The following is a 12,684-nucleotide window of genomic DNA, read 5'->3' as shown; positions in this document are numbered from 1 at the left end:
CAGCCATTCAACAAACCCTTGTTAAATGGATGCTGTTGTATGAAAGAATGATTCTTCGGGCTGGTTAGTTTTTGAACAGTTTGTGTTATCAACCTAAAGAGGGTGTATTTCTAAGAATCATCTGAGAGGTATCGTACCCATTTTCTCCTACCTTCCCCTTCTTTCTTAAATTCAGGCAGTGATACACCAAATTCCCCACCTAACCAATGATTATCACAAAGGCTGGTTCTGAAATACGTGTTTTGAAAGAGTACTAGGCAATAAGAGAAGCTCTAAGCCTCGAAAAAGTCAAGAAGTCTCAGGAACAGAAGACTCTGTTGTCATCTCCTTCCATTAATTCAATTTCTAGTCAAAGTTTACTTGTACCTATTTGTACGCTGGTCATACAAACATTGACCAGCATTTATTGACCACCCCCCATGATGTGATCGAATCTATAAGTAGGTTAAAGTTGACTCTTTCTCAACTAAGTTTCATTGATTTATTGTATGCAAGTTTTCTTTCCTTTCAATGTGTTCTGCACATTGCCGGTTATGGCTATATACAACCAAAATTACACCTCTTCGCCTGCCCGACAGGAGCAGGAAGCGGTGGTACCTCTGTCAGATCAGGATCACAGGGGACGGAGGATCACGGGGGAGGGACTCCACATCCATCAGGGAGGATGCCTTGCTTCAGTGGGGAGCATGGAAAAAACAGGGTTCGCGATGCTGGCGTCTGGGTTTGCATCCTGAATCTGCTAAAGGCAATCACTTAATCTGTCTGTAACTCAGCTTCGTCATCTGTAATATGGTGCTAATGCAAATTTTGTGAAGAACAAATTGATAGTACATTTTATAAAAATCTATGTATAAAGGTGGTTGTTATCTCTGTAAACATTTTCTCATTCTTAGTTTCTGCCGAGTCTCAACTAAAATATGACTTTTGATCATAAAGCCTGGTTTATTAAATCTGGCAAGGTGGTCTGTGTCTATATACACATCAACCTTTTAAAAACATGGGAGAGTCTGCTGAATTGAATTTCAGGAGAAATAGAAAGTTTTCTCTGGGCGGCAAGATAATTCCAAGGCCTGCTGGTGATGCCTGCTATCTTTCAACATGAGAGCAAGGTCTCTTTTTGTTTGTTTTTCTTTCTGTGATGAAAGGTACAGTTAAAACTGCAAATATTTCCGGGGAAAGGTAGCACGGTATCTGAAGTTCTCAAAAAAGATAAAAGTCTTAAATCTTCTGAAGAGAGCAGATTGAGGGAAAGACAAAATTAAAGAGATCACGGGTCTGTCTAAAGGAACAGGGAGAACTCAAGAGGAGAGAAGCAGGGCAGAAAGGTGGACGGTGTAAAGTCAGGGTTGTATCAAGGAGAAGTGTCGTATGAGCTGCCTCTTGGGGTGGTGACTGTCACGACCTCTGGCGTCCTTCAGGTCATGTGCTATTCCCACTCCTCCCCAACACGCTGCTCCTTTCCTGCGCTGCCCCTCAATTTCTGAGCTTCCCACTCGGTTAGCAGGAGAAAACCATTGTATTCAAAGCCCTGAGTCCCATTTGTGCTTTCCTTCAGGCTGGTCTTGAATGTCTGCTAAATGTCAAGTGCTGGGCCGGGCGCTGGGAACTCTGAGGTGAAATGAACAGACATAATTCCTGCTCTTCTGGAGCATAGATTCTAGCAGGAGAAGTAGACATTGATATTTCCAGCTAATACTTATCGGACACATACTGTGTGTCAGATTCCTTTCCAAGCACTTATCTGTGATAACTCTTTTTATTGTCACAGTAGCCTTATAGAACGTGTTATTTTACCACGATCATCATCCCCATTTTACAGGCGAGGAAACTGAGCCGCGGAGGGATTGTACACCTCCCAAGTGTGTCTTTCTAGTAAGCAGAAGAACACAAGCCATCTATGCTATCAATCTGTCCTAGATTGCTCCTGTTTTAAAGAAACATTCATCAAATAATCTCACACATGTATATGTAAGTATATCATGGCATGTTTCCCATTGTGGGAAAATGCCTATGTACTTTACTGGGGATGAATATTTATAATATAACTTGATTTGAATATCATTTTAATATGCAAAGTAATGTTATATGCCATCAGATCTCTGCAAGCAACTTGTATGTAGAAAAGGCTGATTTATGAATTACAACACAGGTGGTAAAACTTGAAATGCAGTCTTTTGACTTTAAACCTGCTGTCCTTCCTCTGTGGATTTCACTTAGTCTTGCCTTTAACGTCCAAATAGTACTTACATTACACAAGTGCCAAATGAATTCATTACAAAAGAAGTCTTGGCTATACCTAAGGATTAATCTTCATGAGAAGAGCAGTTGCACTGCACAGAGAGAATATGCATTAAACCTTGAAAAGGACTACCTAAGGACTCTAGCTAGTGTTCATTACATTTGCAAACCTTGTCATGAGCTTCTATTCTAGATATAAAGATGGCAAACTATAAAATATCCTTAATAACTACTTTATAAAGCTAGATCATTGATAACCAAGAAAAGAGAAAAAGTGAAAAGAAAGGAAAGGGAGAAAAGATAAGAAAATTACCCTGCCCAGCCTCCAGTCACTGACCTTACAACCCAAGCATACAAAACACTTCACTTCAAAAGTACACAAATCAGGTAAAGTGGCAAGAAATCCCATAAAAATACCTGCTTTGCATAAATATTCAAGAACTACTCAGGTAACTGTCCTGCTTTATCAAGTACAGAAAACGCTTTTATTTCCCTCATTTTTCCCTACATACTTATGAAAGGAGATGTTAAATTTTACTCTTTCAACTCATTCAGGATTATCCTTTTAGATACAAATTGATAGCTTTCAGGAATTGCTTTTTTTTTTTTTAATAATTAAACGGATGCCCCAAACTAGTCCCGTATAATATAGTCCAACAAAAATAAGAAGCAAATTTTATGTGCCAGACCCTAAGGATAAAAAGAAAAATATCATCCTTACTCACCAGGCGTTCACAGTTAGAAAAAGAAATAAGCATAAGTGTGATGCAGTCTGATGAGTGCCAGGGCACAAAGGAAATGCATTTTACAGGTGCATTTCTTGTCAAAGTGGAAGGGTCACAGGACGTGACAGTGGGAGGAGACGATGGCATTGAAAACCCTACAGGGAAAGTCAGGCTGAGACATGAAGGACGAATCAGTACAATTAGCTGAATCAGGAAGAGGATGGATTTTGAGGGGGGTGTTTGAGATGGTCCACAGTCCAGGCTGTGGCAACTCCAAGCACACGGCAGATAAGGAAGGTGTTTGTGTGGGGAGATCAAAAACATAGTAGGAACCATGCTAAAAATTCTTAATCCTTTTCCCATAGGAAAGTGAGTGATGAATAATTTTAAACATAAAAGTAAATGGCAAGGGCTTCCCTGGTGGCGCAGTGGTTGAGAGTCCACCTGCCGATGCAGGGGACGCGGGTTCGTGCCCCGGTCCGGGAGGATCCCACATGGCGCGGAGCGGCTGGGCCCGTGAGCCATGGCCGTCCAAAAAAAAAAAAAAAAAAAAAAAAGTAAATGGCAAGATGTTTCTTTTGAAAGATCACACTCTGAAAGTCTAAAAGATAATGTTTGAAAGATAGGGGGACAGCTATGTAGGTAAGAAATGGGTACCAGTAAAGAGGCTTCCAGCCACATCTAACCAGAAACCTGCCTCACATCAGAGTACACGAAAAGAAAATCATTTTGTAAACTAGACCTACAGTGGGTGCCTGATCAAGGCCTCAAAGCTACCCACAAACCTTGTCTTCTGAGCACATTCATTCATAGCCTGCATTAAGACTAAGAACGGTTTTCTGTCGAGAGCTCTGGGCTGACCATCTTATGGTTGGATCCCAGGGCTGACAGTGGTAAAAGGGATGGGATTAGCATCCCTGGCTCGCACAAACTGGCATTTACCTCTGCACCTAGGGATGAGGATGGTTCTGTAGCTGCATGGCGTCCACGGGCCATAGAACTAAGTCAGGATTTTGTCCTAAAGGGAGAAGACGTATAATGAGTAGGATCAAAGATTGCCCAATGAAGTCTGTAATTAACTAGCTAACATAGTGTGTGTGTGTGTGTGTGTGTGTGTGTGTGCGTACACGTATGTATACATGCAGCCCACGGTTATTAGTGCAATGTATTTAGTCACATACATATATATATAATATATATATATATCCACACTAAGTTTATATGGTTAGTTCCTTATGGTTGATATATAGCAATCAATCTGATGGTGGTATAGCGTAAGAATACAGCCCTTCAAATAATTTTCAGGAACAAAAATCTGGTACAAAAGAAAGTTCACTCCCTCCTTCATGTTTGTAATCCACCCCCCATCCAACTCAGTTCCCTTTCTTCTGTGGTGCCACTGTAGGTCACAGGAGCATTAATTCAAGCGAACGTCCTCATCAGTACTGATCGATTGCCATGAGTTCTGAAGACAGCAATAATAATTTAAAAAACTGCAGTGAGAGGAGAATATATGAGACCTCTTTAAACAAACTTGCACCTGGTCTTCCTAAGTCTCGCTGCATGCTTTCAGTGATGCTGAGATAGCACAGACAGTTTTCATTCTCGTCATTGAAATGCAGACTTCTGATAACATTTTATTTTGGTTTCTCAGTGGGATCCTAAGATTCTGGTCAGTGCAGAGCTCAAGTTAGGAAAAGTTTACGTGACTACAACTGAGCTTGGAAAGCAGTGGGAGGAGGTGGAAAGTTGGGACAGGAGAATACAGACGAGGTCTGGAAAAATGACAGGTACCAGAAGCTTGGAGGTCACGTGGGGACCACGGAGAGGCAGAGAAGGAACAAGCACCTGGGTCCCAGCAGCCCGGGACACAGCCTGAGGTGTTAGGACCGGGGAGGAACCTGCAAAGAGTTGAGAGAAGCCAGGTGCAAATCTTCAGCCCAACCGAAGATTAGACTGAGGGTGAAATCTAGACAATGAGCCTGATATTTGAGTATCAAGTAAGAATTTTATTTTGAGTGAGCTGCCTTCCTGGGCCAGAGGCAGGTTCACTGGGATGTTGGTAAAAGTGTGAGCATGCCAGACCCTGGTAATTCCTGTTCCATAGATGACTGGAATGTTTGCTGAATCTTTTTCTCTTTCTGAAAGTGATTTGTTTCAAGATCACTTGACTAAAAGCTAGTTTGCTCTTTTCCAGTATATCCAGACAAGGCCACAGAGGGTCATTTCTACAGATTTCAATATTTACGTAATGAGATGGGCACAAAACGATTAGGCTGTATTTGACCATAAATGGCAAAATGGACCACTGGAGTCAAGCAATGAAATTAGAAACCATGCCAAGCTGACATTCCTCCCCTGGGGCAAAAAGTTGGCTTGTAAGTGTTACTTTTGTTCCCCCATAGACAGAATAAACATATTTCTAGATTTATTTAGTTGAGTATGGGTTCATGGGGAGTAGAGAAAAAAAAAAAGCCAAAAACATTCTTTGTGACACCCCCCAGAAGACCCAGTGAGCACATTCTTTGAATTTGATAAGGAAGATAGCATTTTAATTAACCTCAGGGTAAACCTACTATATCTAAAAGTGACCCCAAAAGCTGCAGATTTGCAAGTGTCGAGTTTTGGGAATCTGTTAGCATTTTATAAATTCTTTAAGAAATATAAAATTTATTTCGCTGTGAATACATACTCAGAAACATTGAAATAATATGTCTAGAAAATTAATTTAGATGTAAGGATTTTTCATATGGAGCAAACGCACCCCCATTGAGAATAACGGAGGGGATCCATCTACACCAAGGTTTGAATCCCGCTGAGGAGAGAAAGAATTTTATCTTGTAAATTAGCAGTTAACCATATGTGTAGATGAAAATTTTAAAGTAATAGAGTTTCAGACTCCATGCCTCTACCTTTAGGTAGGAGCGTGTACTGTTTGTTCAAAGCAAAGATCTCCAAGGGGCTCTCAAGGATAGTCAGTTATAGGTGAAGTAATTTATTCCCAAGCTAAATCTAAGTCACAAGATGTCTCATATACGAAGCCCAAGTCCCTCACTTGGGAACATGAGCTGCTTTTCCCTTTACTACTAAGATCTATTTCTACAGAACACTTCATACTTATCTGTTTCGTTTGTTTGTTTGTTTTTTACACAACACATTCCTGACATCAAATGTGTGGGGTTTTCCTCGCACCAACAAACAGTTCTCCAACCCTCCAGACATCAGCTGGATGTCCTACAATTTAATTCCATCTGGACACCAACTATTGAAGTTCACATCAGATCCCACAAGTTAAGGGCTCGGTCCTATAATCTTTTGGTCATTCAAAAAAAAAAACAAAATCCGAACATGTTTATTGCAGTTTATTTATTCTTTTATAATAGGAAAAGAAAAAAGAGACACAACCTAAATGTCCATGAATACAGCAATTAATAAATAAAATTTGGTATGTTAATATAGATGCGTTATATAGCAGATCAAATTAATTAACTAAATCAACAATTATAAATCTTGAAAATAATGTTGAATAAAAGCAAGTGGTAGAAGCATTTACACAGTATCATGCAGTCTGTGTATATTTTAAAGCATAAAATACAAGACTATATTTTAGATATGGGTATCTAAATATAGCCTTTTGTATCTGGCTTCATTCACTCAGCATAATGTTTTCAGTGTCCATCCATGTTGCAGCTAGTAATAGCACTTCATTCCTTTTTTATGAGTGAATAATATACTGTTGTTTGGATATGCCACATTTATCTACCCATTCATCAGTTGATGGACATTTGAATTGTCCACACATTTTGGCTGCCATGAATAATGTTGAGATGATCATTCTTATACAAGTGATATTTGGATACATTTTTTTCCATTGCTCTTGTGTATATACCTTGGAGTGGAATTTTGGGGTTGGTAATTCTATTTGCAATTCTTTGAATTGCTAAAATATGTTCCACAGTGTCTGTGGCATTTTGCCTTCCCACCTACAGTGTTACTGAATTTCAGTTTCTCTACATCCTTGCCAACAACTTTTATTTATTTATTTTTATTATTATAGTTATCCTAGTGAGTGAGAAGTGGTATCTCATTGGGTTTTTATTTGTATTTAGCTAACGACTTATGATTTTGAGCATCTTTGCATATTATTGGCCACTTATATATCTTCTTTGGAGAAATATATAGTCACATAGGCTGCTAATTTTTCAGTTGGGTTATTTCTGTTTATTGTTGAGTTGTCAGCTATCCCAATATATTCTGGAGACAAGTGCCTTATCGGGTATATGATATGCAGATATATGCTCCAAATCTGCAATTGTATTTTCACTGTTGATAATATCTTTTAAAACAGAAAAAAAATTAATAACGATGGTCTAGTTTATTTTTTTGTTTTCACTGTTTCTGTGTTTTCATAAATAAGAAATTATTGCCAAACACAAAATTGAGAAAATTGGCTCCTATGTTCTCTTTCCTGAGTTTAAAAAATACCTCTTGCATTTAAGCATTTTTATCTATTTTGAGTTAATTTTTGTATAAAGAGTGAGATAGAAGTCCAACTTTGTTTTTTGCATTTGTGTATACAATTGTCCCAGCATAATTTGCTGAAAAAACTATTCTTTCTCTGTTGAAGTGTCTCTGTAGGTACCCTTGTCAAAAATAAATATCTATAAATATTGTATTCTGAACTCTCAGTTATATCCCATTGACCTATGTGTCTGTACTTACGCCAGTACCACACCATTTTTATTAATATATAGTTTTGTAGTAATTTTTATAATAAGGAAGTAGTTTTCCTCCAACTTTGTTCTTTATTTACAAGACTGTTTGGCTCTTCTGTGCCCTTGCATTTCCATATGAGCTTTAGGGTGAGCTTGTCGATTTCTGCTGAAATAGAAGCTGGGGTTTTTATAGAGACTGCATTAAACCTTCAGTTAAATGTGGGGTGTGTTGCCGTTTTAACAGTTTTAAGTCTTGCATACCGTGAATGTGGGGTATCTGTCCATTTATTTAGGTCTTCTTTAATTTATTTCAACCATGTTTTGTAGTTTTCAATATACAAGTCTTGACCTTTCTTGTTAAGTGTGTTTCTAAGCATTTTAGTCTTTTTGATGCTATCTTGAATTTTTCTTAATCTCATTTTCAGATTGATATTGCTTGTGTATAGAAATGTAACTATTTTTTCATATTTATCTTCCATCCAGAAACCTTCCTGAACTTGTTAAGTATTTCTAATAGGATTTTGTAATTTTTAAGGATGTTCTATATCCAAGACCATGTCTTTCCTAACAGAGACAGTATTACTCTTTCCTTTCCAAACTGGGTGTCTTTTATTTCTTTCTCATGCCTAATTGCCCTGGCTAGAAATTCCATAAAATGTTTAAAAGAAGTGACAAGAATGGAGATCCTTGTCTTCTTTCTGATTTTAGGGGGAAAGCATTGAGTCTTCTCCATTCAGAATGAAGTTACCTTTGACTATTTCATAAATGCCCTTTGTCGGGTTGAGGAAGTTTCCTTCTAAACTCTGTTGAGTGATTTTATCATTGAAGGGTGTTGGACTTTGTCAAATGCTTTTTTCTTTTTTAAAAAATTTGTATTGGAGTATAGTTGATTTACAATGCTGTCTTAGTTTCTGTTGTACAGTGAAAGTGAATCCGTTATACATATATGTATATATACTCTTTTTTATATTCTTTTCCATATAGGTCATTACAGAGTTCAAATGCTTTGTTCTGAGTCTAGTGAGATAATTATGTGATCTGTGTCCATTATTCTCTTAATATAATGTATTACGTTGATTTTCATGTTAACCAACATTGTATTCTTGCATGAAAGTCCCTGGTTGTGGTATATGTTCCTTCATACATGCTGTTCGATTCAGTTTGCTAGTATTTTGTTGAATTCTTTTCATCTATATTCATAAGAGATAATGGTCTATAGTTTTCTTGTGATACCTTTGCCTGGTTTTCTTATCAGGGTAATACTGTCCTCATAGAATAAGTTGGGAAATGTTATATCCTCTTCTATTTTATGAGAATATTTTTGAAGAATTTGTGTGAATCCTTCTTAAATCAATTTGTAGAATTTACTAGCAAAGCTCTCTGGGCCTGAGCTTTTCTTTGTGGGAAGATTTTTAATGAATAATTGAATCTTATTCCTTACTGAATGTCCGTTCAGATTTTCTACTTTATTCATTTTTTTTATTAAGTCAGTTTCAGAAGTGTCTTAGTCTGCTCAGGCTGCTATAATAAATTACCATAGACTATGTGGCTTAAATAAGAAACATTTATTCCTCATACTTCTGGAGGCTGGGAAGTCCAAAATCAAGTCACTGGCAGATCCACTGAGTGCTGTGGACCTGCTTCCTGGCTTGTGGGTGGCTGTCTTCTCATGGTCTATTCACATGGCAGAGAGCAGAGAGGAAGAAGCTTTTGTGCCTTCTTTTATAAAGACACAATCTCGTTCCTGAGGACTCCACCCTCATGACCTAATTACTTCCCAAAGCTCCTACCTCTTAATGCCATCATGGTGAAGGTTAGGATTTTAACCTGAGAATGCTGGGAGGACACAAACATTCAGTCCATAACAAGTCACTTGTGTCTTTTTGGGAATCTGTACGTTTGATCAGAAATATCACATTTGTTGGTATACAGTTGTTTATTCTTCTTTTTATTTCTGAAAGGCTGGTAATAATATCCCCTTTTCATTCCTGATTTTTGTAATATATATACATCTTTTTTTGTTTAGTTTCTTGGCCAGTGTAGGTAAACATTTGTTGGTTTTTGTTAATCATTTAAAAAATTCACCTTTTGAATTTTTTTGATTTTTCCTATTCTTTCTCTATTCCCTATTTCATTATTTTAACTCTAATCTTTATTATTTTACTTCATTATTCTTTCTTTAGTTTAATTTTCTTTTCTTTTCCTAACTTCTTAAGGTGGAATATTTAGTTCTTCATTTTAAATACCTCTCCCTTTAAAATATAGATACTTAATAGCTATAAATTTCCCTCTAAGCATAGTTTCAACTATATATCTTAAGTTTTAGTATTTTTTTAATTCACTTCAGTTTAGATGGGCTATGATGTTAATACACTTACTTTTCTGAAGCAGACAAAAATTTCTATTTTCCTTTATGGTTTCGTCTTTAACCTGTATTTATCTACTACATAAGGAATAAGTTTTGTAATGTTTAAATTGCTGTAAATTTCAAACATTTTTTTGGTTTTTAATTTCTGTATTCATTCCATTTTGGTCAGAGAAAAGATAGGAGAAAATGTGACTGTTTTAATTCTTAATATATCTCGGAATTAAATGATGTCATCCAAGTTTGAATACCAAGGAATGAAAGACTACATATAGCAATTTGAATAATTGAAAATAGTTATAATTTGAAAACAAATCAGAGATGGAGGGAAAGGAGTCTTGCAGGTGTGTTAGTAACAAGCACTCTTCTCTTCCATAGTGTGAAATCATGCCTGTTTTCTAAGATGTTGGGTAAAATGTACAAATCTATAAAGCTCATTATTGTGAAAATTAGGCTATACACTTTTCAAAATGCCAGTAGGAAACTGTGTGCCTCTGAACGTATGCATTAAAACAAAGAACAGAAAGTATAATCTTTATAGGAAATGTGATAAAGTAAGCATTCAAATCATATAAGGTGGCATAATTAAAATTAAGCAGGAAAGAATATATCAAATTCTGGTAAACATAATGAAAAAATGTATTTAAAAATCTTAATCATACTTTAAGGTAAAAAGGTAGAAACATTTCTGTTTATTGGAAGAAAATGATCTCCATTATCACTATTATGAATTAATATCTGGGGGATAAACATTTGAGAAACATGGCAGAATGGCACATTTATGTGTATATAATACCATTATATGCCACAAGAAACAACTATTTAATTTAAAAACTATTAGAGTATATAAGAAAATTCAGAAAAGTTCTGAAGAAAGGCTTCTAAAATTATACAAAAACTAATAGCTTATAAGATGTGAACAATGCCTAGTAAGAAAATATAGTACAAGAGACTATTACATTCACACTGGAAATCAGTGAATATAATTTAATAAGAATTGTGTGGGAACTATGTGAGATAAATATTTAAACATAACTGAGGGACTTAAATAAAAAAATTAAGGTAATATAAACATACACTTTTAAAAAAAAATAGAGTAGATATATGTATATGTATAACGGACTCCCTTTGCTATACATCTGAAACTAACACAACATTGTAAGTCAGCTATACCCCAATAAAATTTTTTTTTAAGTTAAAAAAATTTTAAAAATAAGAAACATAGGGCTTCCCTGGTGGTGCAGTGGTTGAGAGTCTGCCTGCCGATGGAGGGGACGCGGGTTCGTGCCCCGGTCCGGGAGCGGAGCGGCTGGGCCCGTGGGCCATGGCCGCTGAGATTGCGCGTCCAGAGCCTGTGCTCCGCAATGGGAGAGGCCACAACAGTGAGAGGCCCACGTACCACAAAAAAAAAAAAAAAAAAAAAAAAGAAAAAAGAAACATAAAAATACATTGTTTTATTTGCTAGAAACACTGATACTGTAAAGTTGGAAATTTTCCCAGTTTTTAAATTGAATGTGATTAAATTTAATATACCCAAAGAATATTATTTAAATTCTCTAAAGAGTATTTTGTTTAATTTTACAAATTAACATCATAGCCCGTCTAAAAAAAATAGGTTAAAAAAAAAAGAAAACAAAATGAATTTAAAATATAGGTTTTGGTGGAAATTAGCCCTATCATGTATTAAAAATATGCTATGAAACTTTAAAAAATTAACATTATTTCATATACATCAATGGCATCATTATTCAGGAACAAACCCAAACATATATGAGGATTTAGATCACTCTAAGGTTTGCATCAATGAAGGTATGAGAATTTGGCAAAAAATGCTATTGTGATTATTTGCTCACAGTTAAGACCCTAGCATTATGATTCAAGTCGGTCAAAACTTAATATAAAAAGGAAAGCATATAAGATGTAGAAGAAAGTACAAATATATATATTCTTGGGATGAAAGTTCTTGTTATTAATATTAAGAATAGTAATATGTAAATTACACTTAGTACATACTGTCAGTCATAAATTATTCTAATTATTCTAAAGACTTAAATATTTAAAAAATACTCCATTTTTTCCAGATTGATAATATTGCTAAAATGTCTGCTGGGGAAAATACTCATGAACAATTTGAATTGCATGATATCTATTATAGTTAACTCCCTTTAATAACAGAAGAAATTCATGCAAATTTGTAAAAGAAGGAACACCCAAACAGAAAAATGAGAAATTTACATGGACTGAAATTTCACAAAGACACAAATACCCAATAAAGACACGGAAAGGTGCTAATCTTTGGGAAAACATGCATCTCTAGACAATATGTTAATACTAACCTCTTATCAGTCGACAGTCCTTGGGAATTGTGGGGAAAACACCACACCCCTGCACTTCAGGCAAGAAGGAAAATTGGCACAAACATTTCAGAGGACAGTTGCCAGTAAATATCTACATTTAAAATACACGTTAAATTTTGATGAGCAATTCCAGGATTAGGCATTTAAATTATGAATATACTTTAAAAAAATCGGAAGACATGTAAACAAGGGTGTCAGCAGAGCACTATAGTTCTAAAAAGATAAAAGCAACGTAAATGCTCATCAAGAATGAAATAGACTAAAAAAAATCATTCATACTCATG

The sequence above is a fragment of the Neophocaena asiaeorientalis genome, unplaced genomic scaffold (genome assembly GCF_003031525.2).
Source record: "Neophocaena asiaeorientalis asiaeorientalis breed wild unplaced genomic scaffold, Neophocaena_asiaeorientalis_V1.1 scaffold16, whole genome shotgun sequence".
Taxonomy (NCBI): Eukaryota; Metazoa; Chordata; class Mammalia; order Artiodactyla; family Phocoenidae; genus Neophocaena; species Neophocaena asiaeorientalis.
The sequence above is the reverse complement of the archived record's forward strand: the minus strand, read 5'-3'. Positions refer to the sequence as shown.